Consider the following 20161-nt stretch of genomic DNA (forward strand, 5'->3'; position numbering starts at 1 on the left):
ATGCTGCCTAGCCAGCGACGCTCTCATCCCGTGAACGAATAAAGGAATTCCCTGGCATGTCTCTATTTGGCTTGTTCTATTCTGGATGCGTTGTCCCAGACGAATTCCTGTCCTTTGTCCGTGTGTTCTGAGACCAGTGGTCGTGTCTTTTGTCTGTATCGGACACTAGGACCCGATTGAAACCAGACAAATCAAACCCCGCTCAGTCAATTTTACGTCATTACGCTGGGACGTTAGCGCGCTGCTCTCCGTGATCTAAGATGGCGGGTATTAACATGAACTTCTTCCCGGGAACACGAATTCGGGACTTACAGTTTGTTAATAGCGGTTTGACGTATTTGATAAGTGTTTGTAAACACTGCCTGTCCTCACCATCCGCCGGCTCCAGCACTTCCTCCGCGGTCTCGCATCCTCACCGCCTGCAGATGAGAAAAAAACAGCATCTCTGCCCAGCGTCATATCTATCACTGCGCATGCTTGAGACATTGGATGGGACTGCGCCTGCGCACCACTCTTTCCGCGGCCTGAATCAGGGACATTCACCATCGCGCGGCATGGTGGGTAGGTATACTTTAATTGGTTCAATTTTGATAGCTACGATGTGGACTGAGGATGACTATCAAAAAGATTAGAAAGAATATTACACTGAAATATGCTTGCACAAAGGACAGAGAAAGGGAATGGATCCTACAACACTTGCAGGAACATATTCGGCAGCTTTTCTTTGGTTCATTCCGAGGATTTTAGCCTTGCTGACTGGGCCAGCCTTTATCACTCGTCCGTAATAGACCAACAAGGTGACAGAGAGATGCTTTCTTGAATCACTGCAGTCCATTTGTGTGGGACGACGACCATGTTGTTCGGAACAGAGTTCCCAGGTCTTTGTTCCTGAATATGATTTCAGTCCAGTGAGAAAGGAGGCAGAACTGGACCTGGTCCTTGGGAATGAGGAGGGCCAAGTGTCAGTTGAGCATTTAAGGGTTGGTAATCATTGTGCCAAATGTTTTAGGCTTATGATTTTGAAAATGATGCTGAACAATCCAGAGTACAAATAATTAACTTGGGAAAGCTAATTTAGTCCTCTTAGACAAAGGGTCAATAGTATTGGGCATAACTTTAACTGAAGAGCTTTGCGGGGATTTGAGGGGAAAATATTTCACCCGGAATGTGGCGGGGGTCTATGATGCACTTCCTGGGAGATGAGTTGATGTGGGTAACCTCACAACCTTTACAAAGTACTTGAATGAGCACTTGAAATATCATGATGTTCAAAGCTATGGGCCAAGTGCTGGAAATTGGTACAAGCATAGATTTAGTTTAGATTTGACTGACTTGATGGACCAAAGGGCCTCTTCTGTCTTGTATGGTCTCTGATTCTCATTTCAATGGAGTAAGAACCACCCTGTGCCAAAAATAATTGGGTCAACTGTTGGCAGGTAAGGAAATGTAGCTGAATAATTGGCTACCTTTGAAAAAGAAGTATTTCAGACACAATCAAAAAGTAGGGCAAAGGAAGTCAGAGCTTCATAAATGACAAGAGGTAGAAATGAACATAAGTAAGAAAAAGGGTAGGATGGGGGAGTAGGTCTGGGTGGGGATGCTGTTCAGGAGGTCAGTGTGGACTCAATAGGTCAAATGGCCTGTTTCTACACTGTAGGGATTGTATAATGGTAAAAAGTGTGTTTGTTATGGACATGAGGAGAAAATACAGTTGAGAACCAGATTGAATTTAGAAGACTCAGAGGGGAGTGGGGAAGAATGATAGAGAAGCAAAACAAAAGTTGGGGGAGTATGAAATGAGACTAGCAGTTAATTTGGAAGGGAATACAACCTCCTTTATGGACATATAAACAGTAAAAGAGTGGCAAAAGAGGTGTTTTCACAGAGGCAGTGCTGTAAAAATTTGTGTCCCTCAGGGTTGGCTGTGGGACAATTTCTCTTCTTGAGAGAAGAAAGTGATCTGAAATTGAGCAAACTGAGCATAAGATCAAAATCTCCAGAGAACACTGAAGCAATTATTGATACCATAGAATAGAATCCCTACAGTGTGTAAACAGGCCATTCAGCCCACTGGGTCCAAACTGACCTTCTGAAGATCATTGCACTTAGTTCCACCACCCCTGCATTTCTCATGGCTAACCCACCTAGCCAGCACGCTATGGGCAATTTAGCATGACAATCCACCTAACCTGCACACCTGTGGACCATGGGAGGAAACCTACGCAGACACGGGAAAAATGTACACAGTCCACACAGACAGTTGCCTGAGGATGGAGTTGAACCCAGGTCCCTGCTGCTGTGAGGCGGCCATGCTAACCACTGAGTCACTGTGCCGCCCCAAGTAGGATAGTTGTCAACTTCAAAAGAAAAACACAAAATACTTGCATTGGTGTAACATCAGTCACAATCTCAGAGCATCACACTATATTTCACTGGACAGTCTGTGGAAGGACCATATGGCAGGGTCAAAACATCACTGCCACATATCTTTATCCTCCTAACATAGTCTGTTCTAAACTTGGACACATCTGTCAATTCTCTCCTCAATCTCAGTTTCTCCAACCCAATCTTGCAATGAAATTTTCTCTTCCTTCAGATCGTGATGTGAATTTACATTCTGGTCTGATTTTAAATGCTCCTTTCACAGGCAAATTCCAACCAAGAGATAAGTTTGTCACTGAATTTAAATTTTGACTGATACTTAACGATTTTCGTAATCTCATTTTACAGGGACCTGAAGATTTTTGAAAACTGGGATTTTTTTCTTACAACGATTCTTGTGCTATCTGTCCAGCTTCAACATCCAACAGGAGAATTTAAATTTGAAAACAAAAAAATTGTTTCAGAAGTTAGTATTGTTGGGCCTCCATCTACAATTTACTGCTTTTTGTGCTATGCTGTTGTTCCATCCCTCTGGGTTGCTGCGAGTCTCTTAGTGTTTCTGAATCCATGTCCATTCCTTTGTTTTACCCCTCTTGCCCTGATCAGCTCTTTGCCATGTCCAACTTGCTTACCTTTAATAGTGGTATTTTGCTGTGGATGTTTACCAATTGTGTCCAAATGGTGTTTCCATTCCTGTTCATCTGCTGACTAAGTGTTGCTGATTCACCAGTTTTATCTTCCCTTGGTCAGCAATTTTATTTCCTGAATGTGTGATCTTTCTCTTCAACTTCTGAGCTAATGTGAACCATTATATCCTGTACTATTTTCATTCACTTTATTCATTCTGCACGTTCTCAAATGTTAACTCTGTGCTGCCTTCATACCAATACTTCCTGAGCTGCTGAGCTTTCCAGTCTTTCATTTTTTGCATTGTTTTAGCTGTTCAATTTGTGCAGTATTTTCCTAGTTTTATTCCAGGGCTTGTTCATAGAACCAAGCCCATAAACACAGATAGAGCAATTAAGAGCTGGTTTGCAGTATAACAGTTTTGATTCCAGAGGTTTACTTCCTGTCCTCGTTTACATCCTTTTTTCACAGAATCATGGAATGATCACAGAACAGAAGGACACCATTTCATACATCATCAGAGCAAATCGGCGAGTTTCACTCCCCTCCCTTTCATTGTAACCAAAGGAGGTTTCTCCCCCCACTGGACCTAATTGTTGGGAATGAGCAGGGCGAAGTGTCACTTAAGTATTTAAGGGATGATAATTATTGTGTCAGAAGGTTTAGGCTGATAATGAAAATGATACTGAACAATCCAGAGTAAATAATTAACTCAGGAAAGCCAACTTCATCTTCTCAGTTGAAGGGTCAATAATAAGGGGGCATAACTTTAATGTGAAAGGCTTAGAGGGGATTTGAGGGGAAAATAATTCATCCAGAGGGTGGTGGGGGTCTGTAACACACTTCAGGTGCCTATCCAGTTCTCTTGTGAAAGCATTAGATGAATTAGTTTGAGTTGGAACAGAGATGAAGGAGGAGTGCTGGGTTTAATCCTCAAGCCTTTGGAACACAGTCAAGTCCAGGAATTCCTAATATTTAATTGTCAAAGGATGGTAGGTATTCAGGGACATCAGGTTGTGAAATGGACACTGTGCATTCAATCTAATAAGATGCTATGTTAGGAACAAGCATTTCTGTAGATGCCTTTAATTCATTTTTATATGTATGGTCATGTATACAAATGTGTGTGTGCTTTGAAAATTGTTCTTGAGATTTGATCATCACCAACATGATCAGCAGATTATATTGTCACCCCCTAATTTCCTGTGGACCTTCTTGAATGCTGCAGTCCATTTTGTGATTAAAAGACATTCTGATTAAGTGGTCTGTTTTAGGGAGTATCTTCAAGAATGGTGTGACCTGGAGAAATTTAAGCAGGAGTTTCCAGTGCCTGGGGCCTTGTCAGCTAAATGCATGGCCACTGATGGTGGAATGATTTAAAATCTGGAAAATTCAAGAAGTTGGAATTAGATGAACACTGATATCTCTGAGTGCTGGAAGAGATTAGAGAGATAGGGATGATGGCAGCCAGGAAGGGATTTAAAAACAATGCTGAGATTTTTAAATTTATGGTGCTTTGTAAGCAGAGAGCACAGTGGTGATGGGTGAACAAGAATTGGTTCAAGTAAGAAAATGAACAACAGAATGAGGATAACCTTGAGATTACAGGGAAGATGAATGTCGGAGGCTGGCCAAGAATGTGTTAGAACATTTAACTCTACAGGTAACAAGGAACTGGGTGACAGTTTCAGAGTTGAGACCAGGGCAGAGTTAGGTGCTGTCATTGAGCTGGAAATAGACAGTCTTGGTGATGAGGGTTTGTGGTCACTGTCTTAGCCTCTCTTTCATCACACCAATGCGCTCTTGTTGCCATGGTTCCCGCTCTTGTCCCTCGCTCTCACTATTACCACTCGATACTCCCTCCCTCACTCCTAATTCTTTCTCCCCACTGAGTACCCCACCCTCATGCTCCCCTGCTTTGTGGCCTCTGCTGTCCCCCACTCTTTCTTTCTGTGCTGTCTGTTCTCCAATAGAAGTCAGAGATTTGCATGGCAGGTTCCGTTCCCTGGGTTCCATTCCCTGGAGGAAATTAGTGATCTATTGGGTTTTTATGAAAATCTAGCAGCTTTCATGTTCACTGTTTCCTCATGAACACCCCATAAATTACCAGATTCATTCAGCTCCATTTCTAAACTGGCCTTTACGATTTTGTGTTCTTTCTATTTTAAATCATTTGTTTCTGTTTCTGTCCTCATTAAATTTCACAAGAGTAATCAAAGGTAGGATTCACAATCGGAAAATTCAAGGCAAATATCATATCAGGATCTGACAGTCATCCGATTTAGTGTAACCTGAATGCCATCAGATTTTGAGTATGGAAGGAGAAAGCACCGTTCTCCCTGGGGAGAAACTATACTCATGTTCTGTGTGTGGACAAGGCTTCAGTCAAACATTTGACCTCTCTCAAACCACAAGCGCAGTCACACTGGGAAGAAACCATGGAAATGTGGGGATTGTGAGAAAAGATTCAGATCCCCATCGGAGCTGGAAATTCACCAACACAGTCACACGGGGAAGAGGCCATTCACCTGCTCCAGGTGTGGGAAGGGATTCACTCAGTCATCTACCCTGATGTCCCACCATCGTGTTCACGCTGAGGAGAGACCTTTTGTCCGGATTGTGGGAAGGGCTATAAAAGTTTTGGGGAACAGATGTGCCACCAACGTGTTCACACAGGAGAAAGACCTTTCAAATGCCCAGACTGTGAGAAGTGCTATAGAAGTTCCAGCAATCTGATGTCTCATCGGCGTGTTCACACTGACATGAGACCTTTTAAATGCACAGACTGTGTGAAGTGCTTTAAAGTTCTCGGGTACTGATGAACCATCAATGAGTTCATACTGACAAGAGACCTTTTAAAGCCCACAGTGTGGGAATTGCTTTAAACGTTCAGGGGAACTGGTACGCCAGCAATGTATTCACAATGAGGAGAGACCTTTTAAATGCCCGGACTGTGGAAAGTGCTGTAAAAGTTCAGGGGAACTAATGTCCCATCAGCAAGTTAACACTGATGAGAGACCTTTCAAATGTTCGAACTGTGGTAAATGCTCTGAAAGTTCAGGGGATCTGATGCCCCACCAATGGGTTCACACTGACAAGAGACCTTTTAACTGCCCAGACTGTAGGAAATGCTTTAAAAATTCTGGGAAACTGATTTCTCACCAACGCGTTCACACTGACAAGAAACCTTTCAGATGCTTCCAATATGAGAATAGGTTCAGGTCGTCATCCAAGCTCACTGTCCACCAGTGAACGCACAGTGGGGAGAGGCCGTTCTCCTGTAGAGAGTGTGGGAAGAGATTCACTCAGTCATCCATCCTACTGAGATACCAGCGAGTTCACACCGGGGAAAGAGCAGACTTTTAAGTACAAGACTGCAGGAAGTGCAATAAAAGATCTAAGGCACTGATGTCCCATCAATGTGTTAACATTGCAGAGAGACCATTCACATGCTCTCACTGTAGGACTGGGTTCAGGCAAACATCTCAGCTCATTGTACCCAGTACATTCACTCCCTGGAGAAGCCTGTTCACCTGCTCTGAGGGTTCACTCAAACTTTTCACCTGCTGGGTCAGCAGTGAGCTCAATTGTGACCTTGGGAATGGATTTTACTGTTCATCACATGCAGGGCTGAACCATGTTTATTGATTTTTTTTTCTGCTGATATCAGTACATTTCACTTCAACTTTTGGTATTAGAATTTTGAGTAGCAGTTACATGGATCAGCCTTTCACTAAACTGTGTTGAGGCTTTTCAATATTTCTAACACAAGCACTGTTCTCACTGACAAGAGGTCCTTTAAATGTCTGTGTCTGTGAGAAAGGCTGTAAAAGTAAACAGGATCTGTTGACACAGCAGTGAGTTCACACTGGGGAGGGGTCATTTGTCTGCTATGTGTATGAGAAAGGATTTACTGATTCAGCACAGCTTCTGTTACAGCAGCGTGTTCATACTGAGGACAGACTGTTCACTTGCTCCACATGTGGGAACAGTTTCATTCATCAATCCCGGCTCACTGAACATCAACATGTTCACGCTGATCAGCAACTTTTGAAATGTTCTGACTGTGGAAAGAGCTTTAAAAATGAGAAATATCTGCTGAAGCACCATTGAATTCACACTGGGGTGCAGCCATGTACCTGCTTTGTGTGTTTATAACCTGAAACAGAAGGGAAGGATAGAGCTGGGGTGGCTCAGTGGTTTACTGCCTTACAGGACCAGTGACCTGGGTTTGATTCCAGACTTGGGTGACTGTCTGTGTGGAGTTTGTATGCTTCCTGCATCTGTGTGCATTTCCACACCGTCTAAAGATCTGCAAGTTAGGTGGATTGGCCATGCTAAAAATTGCCCTGTTGTGTCCAGGTCAGGTGGGTTAGCCATGGTTAAAAACCTATATGGGACACTCTTCAGGTCATTGCAGACTCAGTGGGCTGAAGGGCCTCTTTCTGCTCTATGATCCTTGGGGGAACCACCAAATTTAAGGAGTTGGAGGAAAGGGAGGTGGAAGATCGTGCAGTAATTTACTCAGACAGTGCAGGGAAGTGTTGCTTTATTTTTCAGGATGGGTGATAATTTGGATTTCAAGGGGAGCAGGACAGAATAAGAGAGAATCATTAACAATAACAGCTAATGTGGAGATCTTGATTTGTCAGTAGTTTAGTAGGATTAGAGTTAAGGGTCTACGAGGTGGGGTCTCATGGACATGATGAGCTTTGTCAGAGAGATCAGAGAGAAGCTGGACAAAGACGAGTGTTCAGGGTTCAGACGCTTTTAGAGGCAGTTTTAACCAATGAGGTAGTGGAATGAAGGGAAACAGCAGAAGCAGCCAATCAGATTGATACAATCTCGGTAAGAAAGAAGCTCCGTGATCTCCTGACACTTGCTGTTGTTGGTGAGGATGGAAGAGACAGGGGAGAGGGTCAGCCCTTCCAAACCAACTCCTCAGAACAAATGAGTGAGAGATATTAAAATGATTTTCCACTCCGTGTTTAATTATAAAGCTGATTTATTTCACTTTTATCCAGAATGTTAACAGCTAAAACTGAGCTGGAGTTTATTAATCAATGAACATGGTTCAGTCCTGGATGTGACAAACAGCAAAGTCCAACTCCTGTTGTTATGTGTGAACTTGCTGGTGAATCAGCAGGTGGCTTTCCAAGTGAATCCTTTCCCACACTCAATGCAGGTGACTGGCCTCTTCCCCAGTGTGAATTCGCTGGTGCTCAATGAGGTAAGATGATCACTTGAACACAATCCTGCAGTGAGAGCATCTGAAAGGTCTTTTTTGAGTGCGAACACGTTGATGGATCATCAGACAGCGAGTAGTCTTATAGGGTTACCACAGTCTGGGCAGTTAAAAGGTCAGTCCCCAGTGTGAGAGTGTTGATGGGTCATCACTTCCTCAGAACTTTAAAAGCATTTTCTGCAGATTGGACAATTAAAAAGATGTCTACTCAGTGTGCACTCGCTGGCATGTCGCGAGTTGGGATGACCGAATGAATCCCTTCCGACACTCATTGCAGGTGAATGGCCTCTCCCCAGTGTGAATTCTTTGGTGGACAGTGAGATGAATGCCTGAACCCAGTCCTGCAGTGACAGCACCAGAACGGTTTTTCCTCAGTCTGAACACGTTGATGGTGCATCACTTCTTGAGAACTTATAAAGCATTTCCTGCAGATTGGACAATTAAAAGGTCTTTCCTCAGTGTGAACTCACTGGTGTCTTGTGACATGCGATGACCGAACAAATCCATTCCCACACAAAATGCAGATGAATGGCCTCTCCCCAGTGTGAATCCTCTGGGGGACAGTGACTTCAGATGATGTTTTGAACCCTTTTCCACAGTTAGAGCATCTGAATGGTCTCTCCTCAGTGCGAACATGTTGATGAGACACCAGTTTCCCAGAACATTTATAATATTTTCTGCAGTCTGTACATTTAAAAGGTCATAAGTTGGGATGACAGAATGAATCCTTTCCCACATTTGGAGCAAGTGAATGGCCTCTCCCAAGTGTGACTGCGCTGATGGATCACAGTCCCAACATTTCCACAGTCTCTCCGCAGTATGACTGCACTTGTGTCCAGGATGAATGACTGGCTGAAGTCTTATCCGCACACGAAATGCGTCGGGTTTCTCTTCACTGTGAACTGTAACTGTGCTTGTTCCTTCCATGTTCAAAATCCAGTTACATTCTAGTTGTGATAAATTTGAAACCTCCATCGGATTCTGAGGTGCTGCTGGATCTGTGATCCCTGACTGTAATTCCTCCTCCTTTGGCATCCACTGAAAAGGTTTGAAAACAGAAAAAAAGCGAAAGTGAGAGAACACCCAAAAAAAAACACACAGGCTGTGACATTGAACTGAATGAATATGGTAATCTGTTGGGCCGGGGCTGAGAGAAATTCATTGTGAAACCTGCCAGAATGTTGTAAAAACACAACTGGTTCACTAACATCCATCAGGAAGGGAATCTACCAGCCCAGTCCGAACATGGACAAGACTCTGGCCTCTGTGGGATGAAACAAAGAGAATTGAGAGAGGCAGTGGAAAACAAAAGAGACTGTACATACTTGCAGCTTGACCAGAACTTTGACTAGATCTCCCAAGCTCTCAACCATCACCATCTGGAAGGGCCAGGGTAGGTGTGTGTGGACACCGTCACCTCCAAATCTCACGCTGTCCTGACATGCAGAACTGGATGAGCAGAAATATCTTCCATTGAAATACTGGAAAGATGAAAGCAACTGCTTCAGCCTCTGTTACAAACTCGACTTCCTGGTCCTCGAATCAACCCTGTCTCCTGCAACTGTCTAAAACTCAAACAGACTGGTCAGAACAACAGTGACATGCCCAAACTAAACTAAAGGTGGAAGGTTGCTTTTCAGATTGGAGGCCTGTGACCAGCAGTGTGCCACAAGAATTGATGCTGGGTCCACTCTTTCTCATTATTTATATAAATGATTTGGATCCGAACATAGGAGGTATGGTTAGTAAATTTGCAGATGACACCAAAATTGATGATGTAATGGACAGCAAAGAAGGTTACCTCAGAGTACAATGGTGACCTTAATCCAATGGGCCAAGGAATGGCAGATGAAGTTTAATTCAGATAAATGAGGTACTGCATTTTGGAAAGGCAAATTAGGGCAGGACTTATACAATTAATGGTCAGGTTCTGGGGAGTTTTGCTGAACAAAGAGACCTTGAAGTGCAGATTCATAGTTCCTTGAAAGTGGAGTTGCAGACAGATAGGATAGTGAAGAAGGCGTTTGGAATGCTTGCCTTTATTGGATAGTGCATTGAGTATAGGAGTTGGGAGTTCATGTTGCAGCTGTACAGGACATTGGTTAGGTCACTTTTGGAATACTGTGTGCATTTCTGGTTTCCCTGCTATAGGAAGGATGTTGTGAAACCTCAAAGGGCTCAGCAAAGATTTACAAGGATGTTGCCTGTGTTGGAGAATTTCAGCTGTAGGGAAAGGCTGAATAGGCTGGGACTACTTTTCTTGGAGTGTTGGAGGCTGAGGGGTGACCTTGCAGAGGTTTGTAAAATCATGAGGGGCATGGATAGGGTGAATAGCCAAGCTCCTTTTCTCCAGGGTAGGGGAGTCCAAAACCAGAGGGCGTAGGTTTAAGGTGAGAGGGGACAAATTCAAAAGGGACCTGAGGGGCAATGCTTTCACACAGGGTGGTGCCTGTATGCAATGAGTTGCCAAGAAAGTGGTGGAGGCAGGTAAAATTGTGACATTTAAAAGGGATTTTGATGGGTATGTGAATAGGAAGGGTTGAGATGGAGATGGGCCAATTGCTGGCAAATGGGACTGGATTCACTTTAGGATATCTGGTCAGCACTGTTGACTTGGACCAAAGGGTCTGTTTCCAAGCTGTACATCTCACCAAGACCATGTACTTTCACCGTGACATTACCCGACTGCCTCCCCACTCCACCCCCGCACGAATCTCAGCTCATTTGGTTTTGATCCTTATCGATTCTTTTACTATCTCTAGACTCAACCATCCTCCTGCACCCATAAAGGGAGGCAATAGCCTCACGGTATTCTCGCTGGACTAATGTAATGATAATGTCCTTGGGACCCGGGTTAGAATCCCACCATGGCAGATGGCAGAATTTGAATTCAATAAAAACAAATCTGGAATTAACTAACAATGACGATGAATCCATTATTGATTGTTGAAAAACCATCTGGTTCACTGGTGTCCTTTAGGGAAGGAAACCAATATCCTGCACTGGTCTGGCCTACATGTGACCCCAGCCCCATGGTGATGGAGTTGACTCTTAAGTTATGCTCTTGTCAATTAGTGATGGGTAATAAATGCCTGCCTAGCCTGCAACACCCTCTTCCCATGAATGAACGTTTAAAAAAAAACTCCCAGCTGGCCTCACACTCAACCTCTTAGTAATTTTGAGGTGATCCAAAATTATGCTGCTTGGGTTCTTACCCTTAATGGGTCCATCTGTGTTTCTAGACTTGTTTGTAAATTCTGCAGATGCTGGAAATCTGATACAAAAGGAGAAAGTCAGGAAAATAACCAACAGGTCGGTTAATAACTATGGAGATAGAAAAACAGGGATATTTCAGGATGTGCTGAATAAATTACAGGGAATAAAAATGCTGCATTGATGCATGGGGAGGCAGTGGCCTAGTGGTATTCTCACTGGACCAGAGACCTAGGTAATGTTCTGGGGACCTGGGTTCGAATCCCAGCACGGCAGACGGTAGAATTTGAATTCAATAAATATCTGTAATTAAGAGTCTTAATCATGACCTTGAATCCATTGCCGATTGTCAGGCAAAGCCCATCTAGTTCACGAATTTCCTTTGGGATGGCACGGTGACTCAGCAGTTAGCACTGCTGCCTCACAGCGCCAGGGACCCGGGTTTTATTCCACCCTTGGGTGACTGTCTGTGTGGAGCTTGCACGTTCTCCCCGTGTCTGCATGGGTTTCCTTCGGGTGCTCCGGTTTCGTCCCACAGTCCAAAGAGGTGCAGGGTAGGTGGATTGGCCATGCTAAATTGCATGTTCAGGGATGTGTAGATTAAGTGCGTTATAGAGGGATGGGTCTGGGTGGGATGCTGTGAGGGTCGGTGTGGATTTGTTGGGCCGAAGGGCCCGTTTCCACACTGTCGGGATTCTATGATGATAAGTTCAGAAGCAGAAATGAGCTCCAGTGGAGGAAAAACAGTTGCTGATGATGGGAAATTAAATCTGGTAAATCAGCAGCAGCAGTGGAAACATCATTTAGACACAATCCGCAGAAACAACAACAAAATGCTAAACGTGGTTAAAGTACAAACATGATTCGAGGCTAAGGAAGTAAGACAAAGAGAGAGAGGTGATCAGGGAGGATGCAGGTCTGAAAAAGCTATGGATTTGGTTCCACAATAAAGGAGCCTCACCAGCTCCAGAAACATGAAAGGGGAGCGTAGAACTAAAGCTTCAAAGTGCAAATGAAAGCTCAGTAATTCTAACTTCTGAAACAATTTCACTGTCGTCAATCTTAAAATCTCTGGATGGATCCTGATTCTTGAGAGAAATCAGAAACAATGGAGGCAGAGAAGAATCTCTCAGTCTTCAAATCTTCAAACTCCCTGTAAAAGGATATTATAAATATCATGAGTGTCAGCAAAAGACAAGAACTTTAGAGGAGACAAGTGTTTCCCTTGGTTTGAGTTTGCAGTGTGTAAATCATTCCCTTCCCTTGCCCTGCAAGTAGAGTTTCTGAATTCCCTGTCCATCAATCCAGAACAGAAGTGCACAGTCTGAGCTTTCTGCTTCCTGTGTGAGGATGGTCATGCACACACTCTGTTTCTGTTCAAATGGCAACCATTAAACCGCCAGGTCTCTCAATGACTTTCTCATTGTAAAAAACAAAAGCATCCCTGGAAATAATGAGCTGAAAAGATGAGGAAGTTAAAGAAATCAGTATGAGCAAAGACAGTATAAAAATTAAGGGAACTAAATTACAAGAAGCCCCCTGGGCTATGACCTCCATTCTAGAATTTTAAAATGTGAGCTGCACAGAGAATGTCAATCTTCTAGCAATTTACTGGGACACTGACACTCACTGTTCTCTCACCAAGCCATCCACTGATGTTAGATGGATAAGAAACAGGCCAACGTATGTAAGTCATTCATGAGGCCAAATCTCTAGTCCTGTGTGCAAGCTGGTCACCCCCTTACAGAAAGTTTGTAATTGTACTCAGTCTCAGCGACGCCTCCAACAGGGGTCAAAATCCTGGAATTCCCTCCCGAAAGACATTGTCGGTGTACCTACAGCATGTGGACGGCAGCGCTTCATGAAGGCAGCTCATGAACGCCTTCTCAATGAAAACCAGGAGTGGGCAATAAATGCTGGTCCAGCCAGTGATGTCTCCATGCCACATGTTGTATTCAAGTCCCATCTGCCATGGAGGTGTGTCATCACATCCAAAAAGAAACTGATTTAAAGGAAATATGTAATTACATTGGTGAGGGGATGTTTGGCTGGACTGGAAAGTAGCAGCTCGGAGCAAGAGTTGTCTAGGCTGAGGTTGTGTCCCCTGAAGCAGAGGAGTGGAAATTAGGTTGAGGTGTAGTCATTGTAACAAGGTCAGCCAGGTGGACCTCACAGAATACGAGTTCCTGGATTGGGGCTTTTAATCAGGATCAGTCAGGGAGCCCTGACTTACAGGTGAGAACAGGAGTGTCAGACATCTTGTTCACTCTGAGAGTTGGCTCTCCATGTGTAAATAAAGGGTGTCATGAGGTATCCAAGGTTGTGAGCGTCATGAATGGAGTGGACAAGAAGGAGCTGTTTCCTGCAGCAGAGGGCTCAGTGACTGAGGAGGAACAGAGATAGAAAGGGTTTGATTGAGGGAGGGGGCAGAGCCAGATGCTCACCCATTCAATACTGGTCTCCCTACTACAGGAATGATGTTGTTGAACTTGCAAGGGTTCAGAAAGGATTTAGGGATGTTGTCAGGGTTGGAGGATTTGAGCTTAGGGAGAGGCTGAGTAGGCTTGGGGTATTTTCCCTGGAGTGTCGGAAGCTGAGGGGTGACGTTAAATAGGTTTATAAGTTCATGACAGGCATGGATAGGGTTAATAGCAAAGGTCTTTTCCCCATCATAGGGGAATCCAAAACTACAGGGCAAAGGTTTAAGGTGAGAGGGGAAAGATATAAAAGGGACATATGGGGCAACTTTTTCACACAGTGGGTGGTGCATGAATGGAATGAGCTGCCAAAGGAAGTGATGGTCGCTGGCACAATTACAACATTTAAAAGGCATCTGAATAGGAAGGGTTTAGAGGGATATGGGCCAAATGCTGGTAAATGGGACTAGATTAATTTAGGCTATCTTGTCAGCATTGGCAAGTTGGACTGTGGGGTCTGTTTCTGCACTGGATGACTCTGATGTCACAGCAGTGGCTGTTTCCCTGGATACCCTGACACATCACTGGGAGACTCCGGTGCCTGACTCCGTCTCTAAGATATTGGCCGAAAGCTCACTGCTCCAGGGCCTGTCTCTGCATGTGGGTAAACATGGGGCCTGAGGGACTCACATTTCGTGCTCAAGAGCTCCCCTAGAGAGTTTTTAAGCTCCACAGAGGCCTCCCTTCCACAGTTTCTGTTCCTAACATGGCTCACAATCTCCTTCTGCCAACCACATATCCTCTGCACACTGAGTCATAGAGTCATAGACTCATACAGCACTGAAACAGGCCCTTCGGTTCATAATCCCAAACTAAACTGGTCCTACCTGCCTGCGCTTGGCCCATGCCCGTCCAAACATTTCTCATTCGTGTACTTGTCTAAATGTCTTTTAAACAGCACTTCCACATCCAGCACTTCCTCTGGAAGTTCAATCCACGCATGAAATATGCCCCCTTGTCTTCCACCCTGTGGAAAAGACACCTGTCATGCACCCTGTCTAGACCCCTCACGATTTTATAAACTTCTATAAGGTCACCTTTCAACCTCCGACACTCCAGTGAAAGAAAGTTCCAAGGAGAGACTGGAACATGAACCCTCCATACTGACAACATCCTGGTAAATCTTTTGTGAACCCTCCCCAACTTAATAATGTCCTTCCTGTGACAGGACAACAGAACTGGACATAGCACTCAAGAAGAGGCCTCACCAACATGCTGTAAAATCTCAGCATGACATCCCAACTCCTGTACTCAAAGGTCTGAACAATGAGGGCAAGCATGCTAAATGCCTTCTTAACCATCTTGACTACATGTGATCCAAACTTCAAAGAATTATGTATCTGAACCCCTCAGTTCTCTGTTCTACAACACTATTCAAAGCCCTACTTTTAATCGTGTAAGTCTTGCAGTTGTTTTTTTAAAAAAATTTTCAAGATGAGATTGTGGCACGTCATAGGGGGAGTAAACAATACGTGGACATAGAGCCCAAAGAGAGAGAAAAACAGTTGGATAGACAATTGTGCAGGGCAAGGTCAGCCTGGGATCTATGGATGACAACTTTCTGAGAATGAATGGCTAATGGGAATTATTAATGGTCGATAATGGATTGTGTGTGGTCGCAACCCATGTGATGACAAGGCCTGGTGTGTTGGGGTTGGAGTAAGGACATAGGAGAAGGTGCTCAAGCCCTAAAATTGTTGAAAAAACCGAAAGAACTGCAGATGCTGTAAATCAGGAACAAAAACAAAGTTGCTGGAAAAGCTCAGCAGGTCTGGCAGCATCTGTGAAGGAAAAAAAAAGAGTTAACGTTTCGGGTCCGGTGACCCTTCCTCAGTTCTGAAACTTTGTTTTTGTTCTTAAAATTGTTGAACTGGATTTTGAGTCCAGAAGTCGGCAGAGTTCCCAAGTGGAAACTGACATGTTCTTCCAAATTGCGCTGAGCTTTTTGGTTGGTGCCCCACCCTCATTCGCTCCTACTGGTTGGATGATCAGTCCCGTCCCTCATCCTTTCCCATTTGTTGCAGCACCAGCCACATTCGCCCGGCTGTCCAGTCCTGCCCCTTGTTTCCTATTGGTCTGGAGCTGCCATCAATCAACTGGGTTCCGTTGTGATCTGGAGCATGCGCAGTGCCTGTCCGCGCTTGCACTCAGATGGCCACATTGTGTTGATGCAGTGTAGAGCTAGAAGAACACAGCAGGTCAAGTAGCATCAGAGGAGTAGGAGAGTTAATTGTCCTACTCGTCTGATGCTGCCTGACCTGCTTTGTTCCTTCAGCTTCACACTGTATCGTCTCTGACTCCAGCATCTGCAGTTCTTGCTATGTCTGGCCGCATTGTGTTGTTACCTGGTGAGGGCCCCTCGGAAGGACTGGGAGGGAACGATCGAGCTGGAGGATGGGAGATAACAAGTTGTAGAGTTGGATGAACACAGCAGGCCAAGCAGCATCAAAGGGGCAGGAAAGCTGACGTTTCGGGCCTAGACCCTTCTTCAGAAAAAGATTTTCCTTTTTGGCTTGGCCTGTTTTGTTCATCCAGCTCTACACCTTGTTATATCAGATTCTCCAGCATCTGCAGTTCCTACTATCTCTGAGCCAGAGGATGGGTCGTCTGGATTCAGAAACACACCGAGCCGAGCAGACAGTGAACCTTTATGAGGTTTAATGTGGAGGCAGCTTCTCAGGATGTTGCTCACAGAGAACCTGAATTAACAGTTGCCATTTCCACAGAAGCTGGAACACAGCATGACGTGTGCGCAACTCATGTCGGGTGTACAACACTCCTTAGATAACAAGGTGTAGAGCTGGATGAACACAGCAGGCCAAGCAGCATCAGAGGAGCGGGAAAGCTGACGTTTCGGGCCTAGACCCTTCTTCAGAAAAAGATTTTCCTTTTTGGCTTGGCCTGCTGTGTTCATCGAGCTCTACACTTTGTTATCTCAGATTCTCCAGCATCTGCAGTTCCTACCGTCTCTGTACAACACTCCTTGTTCACTCCCATTGGTTGGTGTACCAGCCCCGCGCCTCGTTCACTCTCATTGGCTCAGAGATGGCAGTGAGTGAGGAGCAATGGCGCGGGCGGGAGGGAGTGGAGGTTGGATCTGATTTGATTTATTATTGTCACATGGACCGAGATACAGTGAAAAATATTGTTTTTGTGTGCTAGCCAGACAAATCCTACCTTACATAAGTTCATTAAAGTAATAGATCTCAATGCAGAATATATTATTACAGCTGCAGAGAAGGTGCAGAGAAAGATCAACTCTAAAATACGAGGGGTCCACTCATTAGTTTAATAACAGCAGGGAAGAAGCTGTTCTTGAATCTGTTGTTACATGTTTTCAAACATTTTATCTTCTGCCCGATGGAAGAGAGTTTAACTGGAGTCGGAGGGGTCAATGATTATATTGGCTACTTTCCTGAGGCAATGGGAAATGTAGATAGAGTCAATGGAAGGAAGGCTGGTTTTTGTGATGTTCTGGGCTGTATTCACAACTCTGAAACCTCTAGAGTAGGTCTCAGACCATGAATGGGAAGCTCACAGTCCCCTGATAACACTGATTCTGCGGCTGTGGAGTTTTACACCAGAATTAGGTGCTGGGTTTACAACCACAATCTTTATGCAGGGCAAAGGGAAGAGATGAACTTGGCTGTTATTTCATGTTGGGCAATGGGCAGAGGGGTGTGTATTTCACAAGTTGAGTAGTGTATGTAGTTCTGGTCACCTCATTTTACAGAAGAGATGAAATTACACCAGGAGGATACAAAGGAGAGTGATAAGCGTGTTTATCAGGCATGTTCTCCTGGAAGAGGGCAGCAGAGTGGTGATGCTGGTTGGCTGACTTGGGGAAGATTTGCATCAGTGCAGTCACTGCTTCCAGAAGGTGGTTTGCTGAGGAGCAAATTGTTGTCCAATTGCAGATCCTCACAGACTGCATGGACAAGTTGGGGCAGCAATTGGACACACTTAGGAGCACGAGGGTGGTGGAAAGCATCATAGACAGTACTTTTAGAGATGTAGTGAAACCCAAGGAGCAGACAGATGAATGGGTGACAGCTAGAAGGGGCAGGGAGCCAGTGCAGGAATCCCCTGTGGTCATCTCCCTCTCTAACAAGTATACCATTGTGGATACTGTTGGGGGGAATGACCTATCAGGAGATAATAGCAGCAGTAGCCAGACTGGTTGCACCACGGCTGGCTCTTCTTCTTAAAAAGGGAAGGACAAAGAGCACTAGAGCAGTAGTTATAGGGGACTCTATAGTTAGGGGTACTGATAGGCGCTTCTATGGACGTAAAAGAGACTCCAGGACTCACTGAGGATGAATGGTCAGTCCTCAGGAAAGGACTCACCTTCATTCCCCTGCACCCACACATCAATGAATTCTGTTCACGTTTGGCTGTCTCTTTAACCGTGTGTCTAACCCTCCCTGCACGGACCCCTTCTCCTGCCTCCAACACACCCCATCCTCCTGGACACTACCTCAAGGCCTCCTACCCTTCCTCGACCTCTTCAACTCCAACTGCCGTCACAACATCGATCGCCTCAACCTCGCCACCCTTCTCACTCACTCCAATCTCTCCCCCATGGAACGTGCAGCCCTCTGCTCCAACCCAAACATCACTGTCAAATGTGCATAAGGGAAGCCCAATAGTGGTGTGGCGCACTGACATTTCCATAGCCGAGGCCAGACGCCAACTTTCTGACACCTCCTACCACCCCCTCGATCATGAGCCCACCCCTGACCACCAAAACGTCGTCTCTCAAACCGTCCACAACCCCATCACCTCAGGTGACCTCCCATCCACAGCCTCCAACCTCATCGCTCCCCAACCCCACTCCACCCATTTCTATCTCCTTCCCAAAATTCACAAACCTGATTGTCCCAGCTGACCCATTGCCTCTGCCTGCTCCTGCCCCACTGAACTTCTCTCCGCTTACCTTGACTCTATTTTCTTCCCCCGGTCCTGGAACTCTCCACCTACATCCAGGACACCACCCACACCCTCCACCTCCTCCAAGACTTCCAATTCCCTGGCCCCCAACACCTCATCTTCACAATGGATATCCAATCCCTGTACACCTGTATCCCCCATGTGGAGGCCTAAAATCCCTCCGCTTCTTCCTCTCCCGCAGGTCCAACCAATCCCTCTCCATCAACACCCTCATTCGCTCAACCAAACTCGTTCTTACCCTTAACAACTTCTCCTTTAACTCCTCCCACTTCCTACAGACTAAGGGGGTGGCCATGGGCACCCACATGGGCCCAAGCTATCCCTGCCTCTTCATAGGATACGTGGAACAGCCCCTCTTCTGCTGTTACACTGGCACTATCCTCTACCTCTTCCTCCACTACATTGATGACCGTATCTGTGTTGCATCATGCTCCCACAAGGAGCTTGAACAGTTCATCAACTTTACTAACACTTTTCGCCCCAACCTCCAATTCACCTGGACCATCTCTGATACGTCTGTCTCCTTCCTGGATCTGTCCATCTCCATTAGTGGTGACCACCTTGAAACCGACATCTATTTCAAGCCCACTGACTCCCACACTTACTTAGACTACACCTTCTCTCACCCACCTTCCTGCAAGAATGCAGTCCCCTAATCCAAATTCCTCTGCCTCTGCTGCATGTGCTCCCAAGATGGGGCATTCCACGCCCACACATCCCAGATGTCCTCCTATTTTCAAGGATCACAACTCCCCCACCCACACCCCCGGTGATCGAAAATGCCCTCAACCGCATCTCTCACGTTTGTCACACCTCTGCCCTCACATCCTCTCCCCCCAACAAAAACAAAGACAGAATCCTCACATATCACCCCACCAAACTCCGCATCCAACATATCATTCTCCGCCACTTCTGCCACCGACAATCCAACCCCACAACCAAAGATATATTTCCTTCCCCACCCCTATCTGCCTTTCGTAGGGACTGCTCTCTCTGTGACCCCCTCATCCGCTCCACACTCCCCACTAACCCCACCACCTCCGGCATCTTTCCCTGCAACCTCAGGAAGTGCTACACCTGCCCCTACACCAACCCCCTCACCTCCATTCAAGGCACAAAACAGACCTTCTGTCAATGTGGTCTGCTGCTCCCGAGGTTGTCTCCTCTACATCGGTGAGACCAATCGAAGGCTCAGAGACCATTTTGTAGGGCATCTATGTTCTGTTTGTGACAAACAACAACACCTTCCGGTTACAAACCATTTTAA

The 20161-nt window shown here is 45.4% G+C and overlaps 1 long non-coding RNA gene across 1 annotated transcript; it reads left to right on the forward strand.

The window, feature by feature from the left end:
* Nucleotides 1–261: 261 nt before the first annotated feature.
* On the forward strand, nucleotides 262–4241 carry LOC125487602. The gene is made up of 3 exons (XR_007265972.1): nucleotides 262–561; nucleotides 2731–2848; nucleotides 3481–4241. It is a non-coding gene; the product is annotated as an uncharacterized LOC125487602 (long non-coding RNA).
* Nucleotides 4242–20161: the final 15920 nt, after the last annotated feature.

Source organism: Rhincodon typus, chromosome 42 (genome assembly GCF_021869965.1).
Source record: "Rhincodon typus isolate 14 chromosome 42, sRhiTyp1.1, whole genome shotgun sequence".
In the NCBI taxonomy this organism is placed as follows: Eukaryota; Metazoa; Chordata; class Chondrichthyes; order Orectolobiformes; family Rhincodontidae; genus Rhincodon; species Rhincodon typus.